Raw genomic sequence first — 24,426 nt, forward strand, 5'->3', positions numbered from 1 at the left:
TATTCTATATTTGAAATCTGCAAAAAGGGTAGATCTTGAATGTTTTTCGTTTCCCCCTGCAAAAGAGGATAACTATGTGAGGCAATGGAAATGTAAATTAGCTTGATTGCAATAAGCATTTCACAATGTATATGTGTATCAAATTACCATGCTGTATTCTTTAAATATATAGCCACTCCAGTATTCATGGGCTTCTCTGGTGGCTCAGATGGTAAAGAATCCGCCTGCAATGTGGGAGACCTGGGTTCGATCCCTGAGTTGGAAAGATCCCCTGGAGGAGGGCATGGCAACCCACTCCAGTGTTCTTGCCTGGAGAATCCCAATGGACAAAAGGAGCCTGGTGGACTACAGTCCATGGGATGCAAAGACTCGGACACAACTGAGCTACTAAGTGCACATGCACACACATACATGTTTAACTATATACAAATTTTACTCATCAATTATACCACAATGAAGCTGGGAGGGGAAAAAAAAAGACTGCTGACTGAGACCACATAGTAAGACGGTCATAACTACCACTCATCCTAAGGAGCCATGAAATAATTTTTTTTTTCTTCTCAAGAAATAAACCCAGAGCAAATCAATCTACTAAAACACAGAGGATTGTAATTCAAGACAGCTATTCTCTGTAAGGATATATATGTGATGGGTGCCATAAAATTAGACCTTAGGTTATGACTGTAAAAAGCAAAAACACAAACAGATGACCACAAGTCATTTACTCAAGTAAGTGACCAACCTCCCCGTCCGCAACTTTCCCTAGTTCCTAAAGCATTACAGTTATCTGTGACAGCACTCAATTTCTTCCAAATGATAAGAGCGCTTTTGTAACTCTTTTCAATCTTAACTCTTCAAGAATACAAGCTTTAAGTAGCAAATACAGATCTTTCTTGAGTTGAAAGTATGTTAAAATGTAAATTTTGGTGTAATTAAAAAATTGATAACATATTTACCCATTGATCAACAATTTACTGAATGCTTAAAATATTCTAAGCCCTAAGGGTCACAGAAAAGAGATCAACGCCAGTCAGAATGGCTGCTATCCAAAAGTCTACAAGCAATAAATGCTGGAGAGGGTGTGGAGAAAAAGGAAGCCTCTTACACTGTTGGTGGGAATGCAAACTAGTACAGCCATTATGGAGAACAGTGTGGAGATTCCTTAAAAAACTGGAAATAGAACTGCCTTATGACCCAGCAATCCCACTGCTGGGCATACACACCAAGGAAACCAGAATTGAAAGAGACACGTGTACCCCAATGTTCATCGCAGCACTGTTTACAACAGCCAGGACATGGAAGCAACCTAGATGTCCATCAGCAGATGAATGGATAAGAAAGCTGTGGTACATATACACAATGGAGTATTACTCAGCCATTAAAAAGAATACATTTGAATCAGTTCTAATGAGGTGGATGAAACTGGAGTCTATTATACAGGGTGAAGTAAGCCAGAAAGAAAAACACCAATACAGTATAATAACGCATATATATGGAATTTAGAAAGATGGTAACGATAACCCTGTGAGATAGCAAAAGAGACACAGATGTATAGAACAGTCTTTTGGACTCTGGGAGAGGGTGAGGGTGGGATGATTTGGGAGAATGGCATTCAAACATGTATATTATCATATGTGTAACGAATCGCCAGTCCAGGTTCGATGCAGGATACGGGATGCTCGGGGCCGGTGCACTGGGATGACCCTGAGGGATGGGATAGGGAGGAAGGTGGGAAGGGGGTTCAGGATGGGGAACACGTGTACACCAGTGGCGGATTCATGTCAGTGTATGGCAAAACCAATACAATATTGTAAAGTAATTAGCCTCCAATTAAAATAAATAAATTTATATTACAAAAATAAAAAGAGATATCAGAATGGCACAGATCCTCAAGGATTTAGCTGAGGATCCAATACACACCTGTGAGATGATAAAACACCAGGATTTTAAGTAAGAAAGTAAAATGTAGAACAATTAAAGAATAACATCTAAACAGACATCAAAACACTCTTTAACAAGTCTTCTATGTAAGTCAAATGGTAATTCAGAAGAGAAGAAAAAATTCATCTGATGTAGGGAGGATGGGGGTATGGCAAAAAGAAGAGTGTGCTGGAGTCCAGAGGCTTGTCTTAGCCCTGCCATTAAAACTCCAGGGTTAAGTCCCAGCTGTTCCACAGTGCCCAGGGAGTAGACACAGTACCTGACACAAAAAGCACATTTGTTCATTCACAGTGATTTGGATTTGGCTAAGCAAGAAGGAGGGGCAAGCAGGCACTCCTTTTAGAAGGGACCTGCTTAGGATGTCTGCTACTCAGGCAGACACCACAAGCTCCCTGCTTGCATTCAATAACACCTTCTCACAACCATGTGAAAGAAAGGATGCTGACACCTAAAGGGAGGAGCCAGCTGCTGTCCTTGTCTCCTCCAGAGTACAAACTCATCAAGGGCTGCACCAGCACCTCACAGTCCCAGAGACCCATATGATACATCAGCTTAGTCTGACTTCGTTTCAGGTTGGTTCCTGGGGTCTCAGTGAGCTCATCTGAAGGAAAGGAAATGGGATCAAGTCCAGCATTATAATCTATGAATGTAATAAATTAGAAATATTAACTACAGAGTATGACTCTTACTACATTGTCAGCAACAAGTAAAAACAGTTTATTAAATCCGTTACCTGGACTTGTTTGTTTTACAAGAAATACCAAGCTGTTTAGAAATGTCAAATTGAGAAGAAAACACTATTGAAGTCTTTAAAAGAATGATTCTTACCTTAGTCTCAAAATATTAAAATGGGGGCTTCCCTGATGGCTCAGTGGTAAAGAATCCACCTGCTAAGGCAGAAGACATGGGTTCAATCTCTGATCCAGGAAAATCCCACATGCTATGGAGCAACTAAGCCCTTGCGTCACAACTATAGAGCCTGTGTTCTAAGGTCCAGGAGCCACAACTATTGAGCCCATTTGCCCTAGAGCCTGTGCTCCACAACAAGAGAAGCCGCTGCAATCAGAAGTCCGCATACACAAGCGGAGAGCGGCCCCTGCTCTCTGCAACTAGAGAAAGCCCATGCAGCAACAGAGACTCAGCATAGCCAAAAATAAATAAAGAAAATAAAAGTTTTTAAAAATATGAAAATGGTTAGATCTCACAGGAGAACATAACTTATGCAGATTCATCACAGTTCATCAATAAGTTGAATTAACTTTATCACTCAGAACAATATTCTTAGAAATCAAATAGTGTTAGTACCTCAACACCACCTGGCCTAGAGTTGCTATCAGTGCCTGAAAAGAAAGAGTGCAAGAATGCAAGAAAAGATAAGAGTGCCTGTCTTAACTCCCAGACCTCCAATCTAGAAGTCAAAGACAACAAATCATCTGAACAATTACTGAATGGCAACTCTCTAGCAGGCACTGCAGTACATGGATTACCTTATTTAGTTCTCACAACAAGTCTGGGAAGTAGCTAGTTATTATCACAATTTTAATGATAAGACAATGGAGACTGCAGAGATTAAAAGATTTGCACACAGCTATAGAGTCTTTCACAAAGTCTAAAAATAAGGTAATCGAAGAAGAATGTACTACCTTGAGCCTTCAGGAAAACAGTCTGATTAGCTGGACCCTAATTATTCACATCCCATTTGCAGAGGCAGCCCTACAGTGAAGATGTGAGCTATCAAACTATTATGGCTTGATACTATTAAGAAATAATTTGCTTGTTTCCCATAGGAGTCTTCAGTAACTTTGCGTAGAATGAAATCAGTTCCCCTGACCAAAATAAGTTTCTGGATCTGCAACTGCTAAGGAATAGACACCAGACTGTCCAAGTTAAGGTCATTCTCTGAGGTCTGATATAAATGGTACTTCCCTGGAAGACATGTCTAGTTCTTTATTCATTAACCACAACATTCCTTTGTCTCTTCTTTGGTATATTAACTTTCTCCATTGGATTTCTAGCATGTTCTATATATAGCAAAAAATGTGAAGCTGAGTCACTAGAGTGAGTTCCTAAAGAGCACCAGGTCCATACACTTTAAGATGCCAGGGACTGAGACAGCAAATGTAGTATTTTATTGAGAAAAGTAAAGTCTATGACTTCTTTTTTATACCATAAGGGTATCCACATCTACAAGGAGGTGCACAGTAACAGGTGGCTGAGAAAGCAACACAAAAACTTTAAAAAAAAAAAAAAAGGAGGGAGAAAGAAAGCAATATTAATCTCTTCAAGTGTACAAAGCAGTGCTTGATAGAAATTCCACAATTTTAAACTATGAAACATGGGAGACTGCCTTAAAATAGAAAAAATTAGGATATATATCATACATATAATGTAAGAATAAATAAATGTTTCACTAAATCTATACTGTAAAGCTCAAGTTAAAGTATCTGCAAAAGTGGAGAACAGGCATGATTAAGATGAGAAAAACTACAATCACTTAAATCCTTCTGCCCTTATCCTCCATTCATTTTATCAGAATTTTAAAAATTGGAGAAGACTGTTGAGAGTCCCTTGGACTACAAGGAGATCCAACCAGTCCGTTCTAAAGGAGATCAGCCCTGGGTGTTTTTTGGAAAGTGATGCTAAAGCTGAAACTCCAGTACTTTGGCCACCTCATGCGAAGAGCTGACTCATTGGAAAAGACTCTGATGCTGGGAGGGATTGGGGGCAGGAGGAGAAGGGGACGACAGAGGATGAGATGGCTGGATGGCATCACTGGCTCGATGGACCTGAGTCTGAGTGAACTCTGGGAGTTGGTGATGGACAGGGAGGCCTGGCGTGCTGCGATTCATGGGGTCACAAAGAGTCGGACACGACTGAGTGACAGAACTGAACTGAACTGAGCCATTCTTCCACTGTTGATTCTGCTTAATAAATTTACCCTTGTTAATTAAAGTGCTTTTAATTAAAAATAGTATGAATTGCATAAATCTACCTTAAAAAATTATTTTTCCATGTGCATATTTGCAATAAGAGATCTGAAATGATTAAAGGTAACCATGGAAACCTCATTTTCAGATATTAAGCTTTCTTCCTTTCTTTTGAACTTTCTTCTTTATAGCTTTCGGTATGGCTTGAAAATTAAAATATGATGATATGCTGTACCAAAAGTTACAAAGGTTTTTAGGGAATTCCCTGGTAGTCCAGTGGTGAGAACTGTGCACTTTCACTGCTGACGGCCTGAGTTTGATCTCCGGTCAGAGTACTAAGATTCCACAAGCCACACAACAAAAAAAGTTTTTAAAAAGAAGAAAAATTAAAATGAAATTTTACATTTCCATTTCCAGTTATGATGGAGTAACTGATACAGGGCTAGACCTCCTGCTGTGAAAAACCATCAATCTGGGCAATACATATTAAATATTATTTTCAGATGTTGCACAACAGGCAGCATCAGACTGCGATTATTCAGAGGAGGGAAATAAAGACTCATGAACACCCTGGTTTTCTGCATGTACCTGGGAAGGGAAATCTCCAAAGAACAGAGATCTCACTGAGTTGAAAAAATAGAACTTCATGTTTGAGGCCACTGAAGTCACTGGAATTTAAAGAAAATACAAGAAAGAAAGGAGTTATGTTGAGAAAATGTTTCAAAAACCTGTAGAGAGATCTCCTAATTCTTTGCCAAGACTAAGCTGAATATGCACAAGGCAAGACTCCATGAGGCCAAACAAAAAACTCTGGGGAAAGAACAGCTATGGAGCATGTGCTGAACAACTATCTGGAAGACATTCAAATTCCTGGCAGCTGGAGAGAGGGGACCTCAATGATGACTATTACATGCATTTGGTAGAGATCTCAGAAAGGCCATGCCTTGGTATTCAGATCAGATTAGATCAGTCGCTTAGTTGTGTCGGACTCTTTGCGACCCCATGAATCGCAGCACACCAGGCCTCCCTGTCCATCACCAACTCGTGGAGTTCACTCAGACTCATGTCCACCCAAGTCAGTGATGCCATCCAGCCATCTCATCCTCTGTCGTCCCCTTTTCCTCCTACCCCCAATCCCTCCCAGCATCAGAGTCTTTTCCAATGAGTCAACTCTTCCCATCAGGTGGCCAAAGTATTGGAGCTTCACCATCAGTCCTTCCAAAGAACACCCAGGACTGATCTCCTTTAGAATGGACTGGTTGGATCTCCTTGCAGTCCAAGGGACTCTCAAGAGTCTTCTCCAACACCACACTTCAAAAGCATCAATTCTTCAGCGCTCAGCCTTCTTCACAGTCCAACTCTCACATCCATACATGACCACAGGAAAAACCATAGCCTTGACTAGATGAACCTTTGTTGACAAAGTAATGTCTCTGCTTTTGAATATGCTATCTAGGTTGGTCATAACTTTCCTTCCAAGGAGTAAGCGTCTTTGAATTTCATGGCTGCAATCACCATCTGCAGTGATTTTGGAGCTCAGAAAAATAAAGTCTGACACTGTTTCCCCTGTTTCCCCATCTATTTCCCATGAAGTGATGGGACCAGATGCCATGATCTTCGTTTTCTGAATGTTGAGCTTAAAGCCAACTTTTTCACTCTCCACTTTCACCTTCATCAAAAGGCTTTTTAAGTTCCTCTTCACTTTCTGCCATAAGGGTGGTGTCATCTGCTTATCTGAGGTGATTGATATTTCTCCCGGCAATCTTGATTCCAGTTTGTGTTTCTTCCAGTCCAGCGTTTCTCATGATGTACTCTGCATAGAAGTTAAATAAACAGGGTGACAATATACAGCCTTGATGTACTCCTTTTCCTATTTGGAACCAGTCTGTTGTTCCATGTCCAGTTCTAACTGTTGCTTCTTGACTTGCATACAAATTTCTCAAGAGGCAGATCAGGTGGTCTGGTATTCCCATCTCTTTCAGAATTTTCCACAGTTTCTTGTGATCCACACAGTCAAAGGCTTTGGCATAGTCAATAAAACAGAAATAGATGTTTTTCTGGAACTCTCTTGCTTTTTCCATGATCCAGCGGATGTTGGCAATTTGATCTCTGGTTCCTCTGCCTTTTCTAAAACCAGCTTGAACATCAGGAAGTTCACGGTTCACATATTGCTGGAGCCTGGCTTGGAGAATTTTGAGCATTACTTTACTAGCGTGTGAGATCTTAGCTAGTCCTAGAGTAAATAAAATTGCTGAAAACCAAAGATAAAGAGAAAATCTTTAAGGCAGCCAGAGGAGGGGGAAAAAGACATATTACATCAAATGAACAATAGTAAGAATGACCACTAACTTATCAGAAACAACTTAAGAGAGTAATGAAATGATTTTAAAATGCTACAAGAAAAAAAAAAAAGCTGCCAACTTAAAATTCTACATCCAGCATAAATATCCTTCAAAAATGAAGGCAAAAGAGAGCAACAAAGTCCAGAATTGTCCTCCTGACACAAACAAGTAGACAAGTAGACAAAACATAAATCAATTATTTTCAGACACTAGGTAACAGGCAGTATGGAAATATGACCTCTGAAAGAAGGGAAACAAATGAGGTCAACCCAAAGACTGCCCTAGTTTTCTGTTTGGAACAACAACAAAAGGAGGGGGAACCCAAACAGAGTCAACAGTCTCACCGAGTTCAGGTCACAGAGCTCAGAATTTATGGAGTCTGAGATGGGTAGGATTTGCAGGGCATATGATTATAAAGCTAGAAACTAAACGGAAACCCTCAACAATGTACAGAAGAGGCCTCTGAGTTTCTGGCTAAACACCAATCTGCATATGTGTGTTATGTAAACCTATGAGACTCTCAGAGGAAAACTTCTAAGAAAAAAACAAATATTAAGGAGCTCCAACAACTCCCAGAGTTTACACAGGGCCAGGATCATTCCGTTTCCACCAGCCAGGATGAATAAACCGTGATGAACACGTAAGGCAATCAAATGAGACACAAGAAGGAACATGCCTCAGTAATGGGCCCAAACTAGCCCTAAACTAAAAGCTATTCTAGAACCGCCCAAAACCAAAACCCCAAAAACCCCGAAAACAAAAGTCAAAAGATCAAGCTGATCCACAAAGTAACTGCCTGCCAGAATTAAACTTAATACTCAAAAAAGGAAAAAAGAAAAAAAACAAATATTCAATACCATAATCCCATAAGAAATTACCAAATGTATGAAAAAATAAGAAATGGTCATCTATAATCAGGATCCAGGAGTGGCAGGGATAAAGAGAATTTTAATAAAAGGACTTCAAAATAGCTATTAGAAAAGAGTTCAAAGGCTTAAAGGAAAACACAGACATAATAAAAAGAAAAACCCTAACAGAAAAGTGGAAATTAAGTATATCTGACAGAAGAATTTAACTGGATGGGTATAACAGTTTGTTAGACAAAGGAGAATTTTTAAAAATCTGTGTTCTTCAAGACTGGTTAACATAAACCTTTCACAATGAAAAAAAGAAAAAAAGATTGGAAGAAAAATGAAAAGAGCTTCAGTGATCCTGTGAATTAATATTAAGTGGCTAAATGACCATACGTAGGACTGCAGTCTTAGGAAAAAAGAAATACTTGGGAACTTAAAAATCTGAAGTTAGATGGCTAAAAATTTTGCAAATATGGTGAAACAATATACCCACAGATCTAAAAGTTCAATAAAATGCAAGAATAAACATAAAACCACACCAAGGAACATCATAATAAAGTTGCTGAAAACCAGCGATAAAGAGAAAACCAGCCAAATGGAAAACACACACTACATATAGGGAAACAAACATAAAAATCACCACAGAATTCCTATCAGAAATTATGCAAATGAGAGGATAGGAAAATAACATCTTTAAGGTACTAAAAGAGGGGGAAATCCTAAAAGCCTAGAATTCTGTAACTATTAACAATAACTTCCCAAACTGAAGGCAAAATGAGAGAAAGTAAGAGGAGAGACGGAAAGAGAGAATGTTGCACTAAAGGAAATGTTAACAGTTTTTCAAACAAAAGGAATATGATACTACATACAAACCTGAATCCACATGAAGAAATGATTAAAATGAGAGAAATATGAAAGACATTTTTCTCACCTATAATGGTCTAAAAGGTACAACTGCCTAAAAAGCAAAAAAACCAGCAACAGGGTTAAAGCACACATATCAAAATGTATGACAAAAATGCACAAAAGATGGGAAGGAGAAGCTGGAAGAGTAATATTATGTATGATTCTTACTTATGAAGTGGCATGATAGTATTTGATGGCAGCCCTTAAGTATAAGGGCTACCACTAAAAAATTTTAAGAAAAATGTTATAAACCAATAGAAAAAATAAAATGGAACCATAAAAAATAACCCATCCAAACAAAGACAAGGACATTAAGGAAAAAAAGAATGAATAATAAACAGTAACATGATACATTTTAATCCAACCTTATCAATAATTACATTCAGTGTAAATGGTCTAAGGTAGTTGTTGGCAATCTTTCTCTATGAAGAACCAGAAAATATTTTATGCTTTGGTCTCTGTCCCAACTACTTAACCTCACCACCTGCAGCACAACAGCAACTACAAGCAATGGGTAAACGAATGAGCATGATCATGCTCCAACAAAACCTTACATACATAAACAGGTGGTAGAGTTTCATCTGACAGCCAAACGTTACCAACTCCTGGTCTAAACACACCAAATTAAGAGAGACATTATCAGACTGGATTTAAAAAGTTAGATGCAACTACACACTGTTTACAAGAAACCTACTTTGACTATAATGATAGACAGGTTAAAAGCTTTTAAAAGGATGGAAGAAAATATACCATGCAACAACGGTAAATATACCATTAATCAAAAGAACACAGAAACTTCAGAACAAGGGAAATTACCAGGAATAAGAAAGGACAGTTCATGGAGGCCAATTCATTAACAAGGCTTACAAAGTGAAAAGTGAAGTCGCTCAGTTGTGTCAGACTCTTTGCGACCTGTGGACTGTAGCCCACCAAGCTCCTCCATCCATGGGATTCTCCAGGCAGGAGTACTGGAGTGGGTTGCCATTTCCTTCTCCAGGGGATCTTCCCGACCTAGGGATTGAACCCAGGTCTCCCACACTGCAGGCAGACACTTTAACCTCTGCGCCACCAGGGAAAGCCCTTGATTGTTAACAAGGCTTAACAATCCTAAATACATATGCACCTAAGGGTGCTGTAACAATGCTTGAAACATGGAACAAAATCTGATAGAACTGAAAAGAGAAGCAGAGAAATCCAAAATTGTAGGTGAAAACCTCAGCTGTGCTCTCAGCAACTGATAGAACAGGCAAAAAAACTGGTAAAAATATAAGAAGATTACAAAGGCCAATCTAACCTAATTGACATTTAGAGAACATTCCACACAGCAACAGGAGAATACACATTCTTCTCAAATATACACTGAACATTCACCACGATATACCATCTGTTGGGCCATAAAATAATAAAAAAGCCTAAGTTGCCTGGAATTATTAGGTTTGTTCTATAATCACAATGGCATTAAATGAAAACACAGTAACAAAATAGCTGAAAAATTCCAAATAGGTTAATTATTTGACAAAACTCTTTGAAACAACCTATGGGCCAAAGAAAAATTATAAGAGAAATTAGGAACTATTTTGAATGTAATGGTAATGAAAATTTATGGCTTTAAATGTTGATCATTTTTCAAAAAATTAAAAATCAATGATTTAAGTTTTCACTTTAAAAACTACAAAATGTCGAGCAAATTAAAACCAAAGTATAGAGGAAGTAAGGAATTAGTAAAAGATAAAAAAACTTAAATCATGAAATAGAAAACAGATAAATCCCAGAGCAAATCAACAAAACCAAAAGTCAATTTTTGGAAAGGACTGATAACCCCTAGCTAGAGTAATCAGGAGGGAAAAGAAAATAAATCCAACAACCAGGAATCAAAGAGGGAACACCAGTACATATCTTACATTAAAAGAAAATACGGTTTCATAAAATGTGTAATTTATTTTTCAAGATGATAAATTCGACAAGTTAGATGAAGCAAATTCCTCAAAAGACACAAATTACCAAAACAGACACCAAAAGAAATAGAAAATCTGAAGAGTCTTAGACCTATCCCTTTAAAAATCAAATCCTTGATTAAGAACCTTTCTACAAAGAAAACTCCCAGGTCCAGATGACTTCACTGGTGAGGTCTATCGAACACTTAAGGAAGAACATCAATTGTACCCAAACTCTTCCCTTAAAAAAAGGAAGAGGGAACACTGCTGGTAGGAGTATAAATTGGGAAACCCGCCTTGGAAATTGTTCTGTTAGTTTCTCATGTTAAACACACCTATCCCATACACCTAGCAATTGCACTTCTAGGCATTCACCCAAACATACGTGTCACAGAAAGCCTGTATGGGTATGTTCAAAGCAGCTTTCCTCATAACAGCTGAAAACTGCAACAATGCTTACTTTTATAGTAATAAACCACAGTATATCTATACAATGAAACACTAGTCAGCTAGCTGAAAGGAATTAAACACTATTACATGATCACACTGTTACATGTATCAGGATGAATTTATATTTCAAACAAGAGCTTTATATAATTTTTATGCCCAGGAAAGTTTGAGAACTACCGGTATAGAAGTACATAATACAAAAACAAAAGAAAATATAAGGAATTTGGATGGTATATAAATTAATCACTGCCACATACATCATAATTACATCATAACCTATACGTAACAGTTGTCATCTTCCATAATTGCTTAATTGCTATTTAAAAATCATGTTATGATACTCCTCTGTTCACATTCAACTTTCTACTTACTTACTTTGCTGCTGCTGCTGCTAAGTCACTTCAGTTGTGTCCGACTCTGTGCGACCCCATAGACAGCAGCCCACCAGGCTCCCCCATCCCTGGGATTCTCCAGGCAAGAACACTGGAGTGGGTTGCCATGTCCTTCTCCAATGCATGAAAGTGAAAAGTGAAAGTGAAGTCCCTCAGTCGTGTCTGACTCTTAGCGACCCCATGGACTGCAGCCCACCAGGCTCCTCCGTCCATGGGATTTTCCAGGCAAGTGTACTGGAATGGGGTGCCATTGCCTTCTCCAACTTATGTACTTTAAGGAGTACTAACTCCAAATTTTAGTTTTCAGTCATTTAACACTAATTTATCATGAACCACATCCCAAACTGTGCATTTTAGATAAAGAATCCTGTTCACCAGTTCCTTTGCTTTTCTTAAAGTTCTACCTTCTTGGTACATACTGTTTTGCCTAGTTCTTTAATAGTGTTATTCTTACTTTTTGCTGCACAGCCTTGTCTTGCTACCTCCTTTAAAACTGAACCAAAAACTCATCTTTTCCACTAAGTACTAAACCACCTCAGATTCTTTCCAAATTCCCTCGGCACTTGAAGACCTAGCTCCTAATAGATGTATTTATTTTACTGAATTTGGACATCTCTTCTTAATGACTCACCAACTCCATCCCCTGGATTAAAAGAGTAGAACCTTGGGGGAGAACTGAAAAGATTATAGACTTCTTCAAGGCTCTTTCTCTTGTGCCGTTTTTACTTTTCCCTCATAAGAGTAGCCATTCTATTGCCAGAGACTTGAGCTCCATAGGGCTGGAAAGGTAGGAAAGAGAGGTAAAGAGATGGTTAATTAGAGCTGCTCTGGCTGAGATTTTAAAGGTAAAAAAAGCCTTTGGGCTTCAGTATCTGTTCAGACAACCCCGCCAGCTCAAGAAAGCAAACAGGATTCCAAAAAGAGACTAAAGTGAAGAATAAGGAAGTGCATTTGTCTACAAATTCCCTGTTATGCTGGATGGCCAGACAGGATGTGGTACACTATTTCAAGGACACTAAAATATTTCTGGCTTGCTGGCAGTAAATATTTCTATGTATTCTTTGTAAGGCTATGTGGTAGGTGTTTGACTAGAGGTGGGCAAAATTTCAAACAAATATTTTAAAATGTCTACATTCTTGAGCTTAGTGTTAACACTGGCAGTTACTTTTTGTTCCGCATGCATTATTATTTAGGAATTATGGTCATTACTTGTCTAATTTCAAAACTTTCAACTACAAACTTTATACCTTCCAAATCATATCTATAAAGCTCACCATGCTCCTGAGCTAGACCCATTATTTCCAACTGATCACTTATTACCTATCCAAAAAGCAAACTACTTATCTGAAAGCAAACTCTGTGTTTCCCTTCTCTCACTTGCACATATTATTCTACCACCAAGTCAGGAACCTTAGACTCATCTTCAACTTCCTTAAACTCCAAACACAAACCAAGTCTGGAGGAGTTAAAACTCCTATGTATCACTGAAATCAGTGCTCTTGTTTCTATCCCTATTACAAATTCAGACCATCATAATCTCATTCTTGAATGACAATTATACAGCCTTATATGGCATCTTTGACTGTGATTTGCCTACCAGAGGCCAGAGGAAATACCTCATTCACTCACTCTACTGTATGTATTGTTGTTGGTTGTTCGGTGGCTAAGTCGTGTCTGGCTCTTGTGACCCCATAGACTGTATAGCCTGCCAGGCTCAGGAGTGGGTTGACATTTCCTTCTTCAGGGGATCTTCCCAACTCAGGATCAGGTTTGATCCTGCACTGCAGGTGGATTCTTTACCACTGAGCCACCAGGGCAGCACTGCTGGTGAATAAATGTCTCCATTACCTGCTCCTCTAGGCTGCTCTCTTTATTACACCTATAACTGTTTTTAAAAGACCAAACTATTTTTTATCACTTCCTCATCTATAAAAGAAAATAAAAACCCTAGCTTGTACTATTGCATTTTGTTCCCATTCTACCTTGGTTCTAGTCTGACTCCCTAATTTTCTTTTGTACTTATTCTGACAGATCAAACTTCACCCTTTTCCTTAAACACACTATGCCTTTTATTTTTAAGAATCTAGAATAAACAATAACTCAGTCCAGCTTATTTTATTTTTATGAGCACCCTTATACAATTTAAAGCCATTCAGTTCAGTTCAGTTCAGTCGCTCAGTCGTGTCCGACTCTTTGCAACCCCATGAATCGCAGCACACCAGGACTCCCTGTCCATCACCAACTCCCGGAGTTCACTCAGACTCACGTCCATCGAGTTGGTGATGCCATCCAGCCATCTCATCCTCTGTCGTCCCCTTCTCCTGCCCCCAATCCCTCCCAGCATCAGAGTCCTTTCCAATGAGTCAACTCTTCGCATGAGGTGGCCAAAGTACTGGAGTTTCAGCTTTAGCATCATTCCTTCCAAAGAACACCCAGGGCTGATCTCCTTTAAAATGGACTGGTTGGATCTCCTTGCAGTCCAAGGGACTCTCAAGAATCTTCTCCAACACCACATTTCAAAAGCATCAATTCTTCGGCTCTCAGCCTTCTTCACAGTCCGACTCTCACATCCATACATGACCACCGGAAAAACCATAGCCTTGACTAGATGGACTTCTGTTGGCAAAGTAATGTCTCTGCTTTTGAATATGCTATCTAGGTTGGTCATAATTTTCCTTCCAAGGAGAAGCATCTTTTAATTTCATGGCTGCAATCACCATCTGCAGTGATTTTGGAGCCCCCAAAAATAAAGTCTGACACTGTTTCCACTGTTTCCCCATCTATTTCCCTTGAAGTGATGGGACCAGATGCCATGATCTTCGTTTTCTGAACGTTGAGCTATGTTCTGAATGTTAAAGCCATTAGCTAAACCTACATAGAAGTGGAGAAACAGACAACACAGTCAACTCTCAATTAGCCTATTTTCATAGCCTTATTAACATGGTCAATGTAGACTACCTGCTGAGCTACTTCCTTATTGTAAGTTACGGTTAAAAAGTCCTCAGTTACTGATGTATTACTCTCCTTTTGATCAACTGGCACAAAGAGAACTACAGCTCAATCTTCTTCACATTCATTCATTCACTTCCTTTCTTTCATCTTGAACATCTTCCTTCACCACTTCTGCTGTTTCTCTCTTGTACTTTTCTCTTCCTACTTAAAGTTTTCACAGCATCTTCTTTGTCCATCCTTCTCAAGAGAATCGGTATTTCTCTATCACTCTTACTGATAGAACACTTAAAAATGTACAAAGTACTTTCACATTTACCTACTCACTTGGTTCTTGGAACCTCATTTTTTGAGGGTGCCAAAATCAATAAATACAAAATACGTGTAACAGTTTATACACGATAGATGTCATCCTTATAAGTGAAATATAAAATATTTTCTTACATTTTAACTCACATTTAAAGAAACTACAATTTCTCTCTTCACCTTCTCATCTCTTAAAACAGTTCAAGCCTTCTCCTACTTTCATAGCAAGAACATTAATGCCTGTTTCAATGTTATCCAAATGTTTTCACACCCCTCTTTCAGACCACTAGGAGAGCCCAGGTCTCTGGACTCCTACTCTGGTGTCTTTTCCACCCAAAAACTGTTTTTTGTTAATGTTTCCCTTAGTAATGCCCATTAATAATCCAGCATTTTATAAAGTCAACAGGAGAAACATTTTATGGGCAGCCAGCACTAACAGTAAGACTATACAATACACTAAAACATTTTTATTGTTGTTTAGTTGCTAAGTCATGCCCAACTCTTTGCAACTTCATGGACTGTATCCTGCCAGGCTCCTCTGTCCATGGGATTTCCCAGGCAAGAATACTGGAGTGGGTTGCCATTTCCTTCTCCAGGGGACCTTTCCGACCCAGGGATTGAACCCCTGTCTCCTGCTTGGCAGGCAGATTCTTTACTATTGAACAGCCTAGGAAACCCAAAACATCCCTAGTTTTCCTTAAAAATCAATAATTTAAGGAACGTCTTTAAGTCCTCTCAGAATACCTAGACACTGTCTCTTCTGGTAATGACATCCAAAGCTGCCACAGCAAAGGAGTACAACCGCATTCCATAAACCCTAAATGATGACAAGTTTGAAGAGCTGCCCCCTAATATATCCGGAAATGTTTAGGGTTAACAATAAAAAAAAAAAACCAGGGCCTCAGTCCCAATTCTACCACATACTGGCCAACTTGGGAAAGTTACTTAACTTTTCTGAATCAAACTTCCTCTTTGATAAAACTGAATGCCACCTACATTTCGAAACTGTTAAAACAGAATTAAATCAAAGCACGATGGCAAATCTCTTGGCCTGGAACATAATAGTAAAAATGGTAACCCCTTGTGTAATTATTTTCATGTACAACAACATTCTTGTTTTCAGAACCTGGCCCCACAACACTCAACATGTTCCTCCTTGGACTTTGTGGCCAAGCAGTAACTATAATGAATGCCTTCAAGGAAGTTATCGCCATGACTTCTGGATCCCCTTCCTGGGTCACAGCTCAGGCTATAAATATAATTTGGACTATCTTCTCCTAAATGCATTATCTTGTTCTCTGCCACACAAAAACTCATCGAAGGATGTTCCGGTAGCTTCTTCTTGTTGGCTTGGCTTTTAACTGCTTGGAACGACACACGGAGTCAGCTGCAGTCAGCTGCAAATCTGGCAACTTTCAATGCCAGTATGTCTTTAAACCATTTATAAAAATGTTAAATAAAATTAGTCCCAGCACCAATCATCTGAAGAGTAATAAGGATGGCCTACTTCTCATGTTAATAACCAAGGTCAAAGACTAAATAAATAATTAGATAAATTAGCTCCCCTTTGACTACATGCATATTTTAACTCATACAGTACCTGGACTTCTCCCAACAGGTTATATTTAATGTTTACTAAGTTTATCCTTCAGCAGTTTTCCTGATACAAAGACACACCTAGTAGAACCTAGGACCAATGCTAGGGCTAAAACTCCTACCAAAGCCCAGTTGCCTTCAACATTCTCTCTCCAACCTCTAATTCTTAACTTTCTTCCTCTGACTACCTGCCGCATATGCAGGCCTGAAGTTCAGTTCCCAAATCATTTTCATTCCATCATTTTATCTTTCATGTTCCATTTTAAGCCTGTGTATTTATATGTATAATTTAAATAAGCTTCTATCCTTTTCAATTGCTTGAAATACCACATATGAATTCTTGATTACCACCTCTAACTGAAGACTCTGGCTCAGATTAGAAAGACTGGATATTATTCCTATATGCAGGCATGCATGCTTAGTCGCTCAGTCATGTTGAGCTCTTTGTGACTCCATGGACTGTAGCTCTACCAGGCTCCTCTGTCCAAGGAATTCTCCAGGCTAGAATACTAGAATGGGCAGCCATTCCCTTCTCCAGGGGATCTTCCCGACCCAGAGATCAAACTCTACCTCCCCAGTCTCCTGCATTGCAGAAAGATTCTTTACCATCTGAGCCACAAGGGAAGCTCTGTAGTTTTCCAATAAAATAAGGAAGTTATTATTTGAAGACAATCCCAGAGCAGATAAACTCATTTCAAAAATAACTGTTTCAAAATTATTTTCACCACTGCTTTTCTTATTAGTTTTGATAAAGATACAGTAACTGAATGACATCTCACCAAAGGGAAGGTAAATTTAATTTTGATGTGAACCAGCATGTAAGTAAAATGCTTATATACTATTAGTGAACTTGCAGACATATATTCTCCCTATATGTATTTAGCAATCATGTCACTATGGTTTCCCTCAGGGCATTCCTCAGAATTTGTCACCTGCATGGAGAATTGCTGTTGTTTAGCCTCTAAGTCATGTCCAACTCTTCGCGACCCCATGGACTGCAAACCACCAGGCTCCTCTGTCCATGGGATTTTTCAGGCAAGAATACTGGATTGGGTTGCCATTTCTCCTGACCCAGAAATCAAACCCACGTTTCCTGCACTGCAGGCAGATTCTTTACCACTGAGCCACCAGGGAAGACCAGGTGGAGAGTAAAGACAGGTAACTTTCAGTTAAACTATTCAGATGCAAACTTACCCAACAGCAACAGTCCAACTCAGCCAATTACCCTTCAAGATTACTTCTGCTCTAACCAGATACAAAAGCCCTTTCCCCTCTTTAAAAGTAGGATAGCTGGATAACTCAGATGAAAAATTCATGATTAAGTGGAGCAAGGCAAATGATTTACATTTTCCCTGTCACTCTCTAACATCTACACTGAGGCTAAGAAAAGTAGTCTGCATGGTCTGTATCTACTCAGTCCATATACCCATGAACTTTCAATATGACTAACAGGCAATTCACAACACCATAATTATTTTTAAATACATGAAGAAAACCAACTTAATGAAAAATTGAGTAATGGTTTGTTGTTTTTTTTATTATAGCATGGTATTTACCATATCTTTTGAAACCATATTTAACTAAATATTTTATTCACATAATTAGATTAGATGTGAAGAAAAGATCTGTATGTCTGCTGCTGCTGCTGCTGCGTCGCTTCAGTCGTGTCCGACTCTGTGCGACCCCATAGACAGCAGCCCACTAGGCTCCTCTGTCCCTGGGATTCTCCAGGCAAGAACACTGGAGTGGGTTGCCATTTCCTTCTCCAATGCATGAAAGTGAAAAGTGAAAGGAAAGTCGCTCAGTCGTGCCCAACTCTTAGCGACCCCATGGACTGCAGCCTACCAGGCTCCTCCATCCATGCGATTTTCCAGGCAAGAGTACTGGAGTGGGGTGCCATTGCCTTCTCCAGATCTGTATGTCTAAGTTCTACAAAATTCCTAAAAGTATGTCATGAGGCCAAAAATGAACAGCAAATTGTAGTAATTTCATAATCTTTATTATAACAATTTATCAAAAGAGGACTAAGGGTTGGTCCCTCCCAAACAGTAAAATTCTGTACTAATGAAAGAAAAAGAAAATGACTCTGGAAACTTTTGGTGACTCCATGTAACTCTTAGCCCTGCTGGTCAGCGTTACTTCAGAGTAAAGGGATGACCCATGTGTTTATCATCTGAAGTACCACCAAAAGAATGCCTACCTGAGATCTAAAACAAAATAGCTGAAATCAAGTACTGGCATAATAAAAATGCTTTTGAGCTACAACTTATTTCTTAATCTCAAACGTGTAAAATAGGCTCAATTCAATGAAATTCTAAAAATAAGGGCAATTTTTAAATATTATGTGATATAACTTAAAAAATAATTGAAATTAATGTAAAAAAAAAAGGTATTAAGAAAAAGTAAGCTCCTGTGTGATTGCTTCCCTGGTGGCTCAGTGGTAAAGAACCGCTGCCAATGCAGGAGATGCAGATTCGATCCCTGGGTGGGGAAGATCCCTTGGAAAAGGAAATGGCAACCCACCCAAGTATTCTTGCCTGGGAAATCCCATGGACGGAGGAGCCTGGCAGACTACTGTCCACAGGGTCTCAACGAGTCAGACACGACTTAGCGACTAAGCAACAACAACAAATAGAAGACAAGCTGCTATAACATCAACTGAAGAACCTGATGAGGACGAACTCCAAAATGTCCAGGAGAAAAAATCTGCCACTGTCACCATAAAACACATTTGCTAAACCACATGTTCTTGAGACTAGTGAGATCTGGGCTATAGCAAATCAAAAAGAATTAAATGCTATAAAATTGGAGCTAAACAAATGTTATCACTAAAACCTAATAGTTCAATGAATGAAGTCATCAAAATATCCACTCAATAGAAAACAATGTTCAATGGCTTTCTCATGGTTCCATTGGGAGAAGGGGGTTGCAAATAGTAAAAGACCTTACAGAGACCTGGTTTCCTCATCTAAGTTTAACAAGGAGGCCTGCAGAACTCACTGTATTTTCAACAGAATATCTGCAAATCAACTGTTAACATTTTAATTCTAGAATAATGAAACTTCTACAACGGTCTCCCAGTGACATTCAGAACAGCCACACTCACTATAACTTGACAGATATATCTAACTCAAGTTCCAAGGTGAGCAGACTAATGACTAAAAATAAATAAATAAAGGAGGGCATCATTGCTCTAAGTGTCCCTTAAAGCAGACTGTTATTTGATCATGCATTTATCTAGGAAATTTGTGTAGCCACAAAGTGACTTCATTAATAGCAAGTAAACAATTGGACACATAAGTGCTCGTATATACCTAATGAACATTACAAATGATATCTAATATTTGTTGTACCCTTACTCTGTACTTTTAATCCTCACCAATACCCCATGAGGGGGTATATTTACTAACCTCACTTTACATGTGAGGAAACTTAGGTACACAATGGTTAACATAATTTGCCAGGGATCATGATGTTATTATACAAATCCAGTCTTTACTACAACTATGATCAAAATCATGTTTTTATAATTATGCAATTCTACTACTGTTCTTTTTAAAGGTACTAAAATCCATTTTAACAAAATCTCCACACATATTTAAAACAATAATTTTTGTATAACTTATTTTTAAAATATCTGAGCCTACCGAACTGAAAAATTTTTAAGCAATTAAGTTTTAGCATAAAGAACACTAGCCTACTCTAAGAAGTTCACCTACTATTTCAATCTAGATGACAATGAGAGGGAAACATCAGCACTTGCACTAACAATGCTGCATACTGTTTTAAAATGTTCAATAAAAGCTCATCTTATTGTATATCATTTCATGTATAATAGTAGTCAACCCAAGTTTCCCCATCCTTAGAAGGGAACAACATCACCCATAATCCTAAAACCACTTATAGTGGGCACCAGAATGCTTTAGAAATAAACAATGTGAACATGATAACGTAGAAAAGCCCTGCACTAGAGTCCAGAGACCTGCCACCAATCGTGGCTCATCACTAGCTAGCATTTTAGACCCTTCCACTGGTCTGGGTCTCAGTCTCCTGATCTGCAAAATAATCATATCCAAATTCTACTCTTTCAGCTCTAAAAGAAATGTGACTCATACACATAAATCTTTCTTCCAAGCTTCCTATTCTCACTCTTTTAGTTATTACCATTACTTTGCAGGCATTATGCATTATTTTTCCTTATTTTGACAATGGGCGAATAGCCCGTTCTAAACAAAGCTAAGAGGAGAAAGCCTTTCTGACCACTGGTTTGCCATAAATGAGTCTGAAGGTGAATAATGTAGAAGCTATTATAATGTTAAAAGGTGTTAGGTTTCAATATTTCAGGCTACTGTTTTGTGTGCCAGTACATTCTCCCTAAGGACAAATAGTAAAATTCAAGGACAATAGGGAGAAAAAAATTTAATTTTCTATTATTTATTCAATAACTAAGAAGGTGCCAAGTGAATATAACAACCTTTTGCAGAAATGTTTTCTCTGACAGATGAATTACATTTTACATCAAAGTGAAAATATGATCTACAAAATTTTCTCTTATGCTTAAATACTCCCTTAAAAAAAAAAAAACTTTTATTTTATAAATTGTGATGAATCAGTAAGATATATGATTGTGAAAAAATTAAAAATCTAGCTGTGAAATTCTTAGCTTCCTCTTCTAAGAGACATGAAGAACCTCCGTGGGCTGCCACAGAGGTAGATTCTGTGGACTAACCCTGGTATGAATTTTCTATGCTCTTAACTCATTTTCAAGAGTGTTATGCAAATACAAGATTATTAAACTTAAACTAAGCTTCAGACAATAAAATTCCCAACTGTTAGAAAAATCAAGCTGATTTTTGTATTGCTTTCTAGAGCTGCTAGCCTACCAAATATCTTCCCAGTTCAACAAAGTTAAAATATTTTAAACTTCTATAAAATTTGTGGTTCAATTTTATATGACCTTGTAAAGAAACAATTAAAAACAAGGGAAAGAAAGCCCGTGAATTACTTATTAATCTTATAGAATAAAAGTCATTAGCAACCTGTAATAATAGTACACATCAGTCTAAACGTTAAACTGGAAGGAAGTAAACCACTGCTATGGATGGAGAGACCTGAAGGAGGGATCTTCAGCAGATGGAGAAGCTGCTACAAGAGGTGCAGTTTGTGAATTTCAAGGTGCAGTTTGAGCAAAAATAATAACCGGGAAAACACCATCGAACGCATACATACATTTTAGAAGGTAGCTGCCAAGGTCCACCTTTTGGTTGGAATGCCGAAAGAAAATGTCAAAAATCACCTCGTGACTCCAATCCTCCAGCCTTTCAAAGTTCAGAACCAAGCCAAGATGAGCGCTTAAACTGTTTCTGAGCATCCTTCTTTAAATACAACGCCCTCTCCAGAAAGTCACTTCGCCTCAGCTACTTGAATTCCCAAATCCCAGTACCGAAGAATCTTAGGAGCCTAAGTAGTTGAGGAGGGTCTTCCAGCTCCAGCCTGAGCATCCCTTTCCACCTCGAGTTAAACTCCGGAGGTGCTCCAGACACTTCCCCCAGCCAAGTTTCCCAGTTCCCTCTCATCTCCCGGTGGATCTTCTCGTTGACCTTGAGGACCCCCGGATTGGAGCCTCAGAGCCCAGTATCTTGACGGGTGCCCTCTTCCATGCAGCGCGGGCAAATGCCCCACAGTCTCTGGTGACCCCCGAGATTGGCCATGACCCTGATCATGAACGCCCTCCGACTAGCCTGGAGCGATCCCTCTCCCCTTAGGCGCCCCACATTCCTCCAACCAGAAAAATTATTCAACGAAATGCATTGAAAGCCTACCAAGCACAAGCTCCCACTATGCGCCTCACGGTCTGCACCGAGCTCGAGGCCCGGGTCCGCCGTCCCCCGCCCGTCGTCCTCTTCCCGGCCAGAGGGCCGGAGCTGCCTCCGCCCGGGATGTGGAAGCGCCGGCCAGAGACGGACTGCGCCCGGCGCGAGCACCTGGGGCCGGAGAGGCGGCAGCTAACGGCGGCGCGGGGGCCGGGGAGCGCTCACCAACCAGGTCGGCCGCGGGGACACTCACCGGTCGGGGCGCGCGGGGCGGCCTCATCCAGGGGCACCTGCGGCCAGGCAGGACGGGCCCGGACGGCGCAGTCACCGAGAGCGAGTCTGCCGGCCAGCCCGCCGGTCCCGTCCGGCTCCCAGTGACTGCCCGAGTGAGCGCAGTCTCGCTTCCTCCGGACGGAGCCCGGGGACCCCAGCTCTGCCGGATGCCCCCTCCAGGCCCCCACCCCTTTCCCGGGCCGCCTCCCCCTCTTCACCCTTTACCCCTCCCCCCACCCCCCAACCCCCACCGGAATGGAAAATACCTCCCGGGGCGGGGGGCGGTGGCGGCACGCCTCTCTGAAGGGCAGCCTACCGTGACCAATAGCAGAAGGGGCTCTGGAGGGGCGGGATTCCTAGCGGCCAATCCGAAGGCGTGTAGGTGAAGGCCGAAGGAGGGAGGCTGGGAGCGAGAGTTGGGCGGCCCGGGAGTCAGGGAGGTCCGGCCGCTCGGGTACGCTCTGTGCGCGGCTGCCATTTTGGAGTCGGGCCGCTGCGACGGCGGCCGGGTCCGGCCCGGGGGAAAGGGAGGAGCCAGTCAGATGGGAGATATGAGGTCACGTGGGCTTGAGGGGCGGAGTAAAGCGGGCCCAAGGGGAGGGGTCGGCGGCGGCGAGTCTCTGGATCTGAGCAGGGTCACGTGGTCCGAGAAGGGGCAGTGGTGGGCTTGAGGGCGGAAGGTCAGCCTTGAAGTGGTGGGAGGAGGAACGCTTTGTCCCTGGTTTCAACTCTGTTAGGGAAAAGGAAAGGAAAAATGTTGAATGGAGGCCTGAGTTCCTTGTCAGAAAAGTGAATGAGTCTCCCTAGTTCCCTCCAGCAAGGAGCCTATTACTAAATTCCAAGATCCACGGGAACCTAGGCACTTCGTTTAATTCAAGTAATCCCATCCCTATTGCCAGCTGTCACGAACATGACTCAGATCGGATGGAGGGGTGTCTCCCACTTTTTGCTTGCAGTTTGGCTGGAAGGGCCCCCCGCCCTAGAAATGGCTAAAAGGATAAAAGCATAGTTGAGGTAGTCCAACTCCACCAGGACAGGCCATCTGGACTTATAGAAGCCTTGTCATTCACAAACTTACCGACCTCTTTTGTGTTAGACATACCCATGGTCGTATTACAACACCTCCAAACAAAACAAACTATGAGACCCTGTCTGGCTCTCAGCCGTATTTCAATTCTTGCTTCCAGTACAGACTAAACTATGTTCCTTACTAATCCACTGAAAGTGCCCCTCTCAAGGCCACCAGTGACATCCATATGATCGAGTTCAAGGGTCGCTTGTATAAAGTGATCTCTTGCAGTAGTTTCTAAGGTCTCCCCTCACTCCAGTTTCCCTAAAACCATAAACTCTCAGATTGTATTTCTTTTCAGTTAACCTTTCTAATTCAATTGTGTTGGCTTTTTAAGAGAGTCCCAGGATCTAATCCTTAGTCCTCTGCTTAGTAGGTACAGAGTCATTCTGCTGCACACTAAGGTGGTCTAACCATTCTGATGACTGAGTGTACCTTTAATGAGGTTCCAATCTGCCTGTCTTAGTGCTTTTGGATATCTCCACCTAAATCTAATCTTGACACATCCAAATCGGAACTGAAATACCATAAGAAGTCCACAAAACTTGCTCCTCCCTGTCTGTTATCTTCTTTGATAACATCACCATTCATTCACTTAACCAAACCAGAACCTGGGAGCAATCCTCCAGGCTACTGCCTCCTTGCTGTAACACTTCTGTACCCCTTTGAGCTTT

General features: G+C 40.3%; 1 protein-coding gene across 5 annotated transcripts in view; it reads right to left on the bottom strand.

The window, feature by feature from the left end:
• The window catches only part of SOCS5 (suppressor of cytokine signaling 5), a 64,946-nt gene extending 41,753 nt beyond the window's left edge, over positions 1 to 23,193 (bottom strand). Inside the window, exon 1 of one of the 5 annotated variants that reach the window (XM_070379629.1) lies at positions 23,000 to 23,193. The gene's annotated coding sequence lies outside the window, so the exon portion shown is untranslated. Of the gene's footprint in view, positions 1 to 21,826; positions 22,357 to 22,419; positions 22,636 to 22,663; positions 22,901 to 22,949 lie in introns of those variants that run through there. The other 4 variants (XM_070379631.1, XM_070379628.1, XM_070379632.1 and 1 more) reach the window with 4 other exon arrangements.
• Positions 23,194 to 24,426: the final 1,233 nt, after the last annotated feature.

This window comes from Bos mutus, chromosome 11 (assembly GCF_027580195.1).
Source record: "Bos mutus isolate GX-2022 chromosome 11, NWIPB_WYAK_1.1, whole genome shotgun sequence".
Classification (NCBI taxonomy): Eukaryota; Metazoa; Chordata; class Mammalia; order Artiodactyla; family Bovidae; genus Bos; species Bos mutus.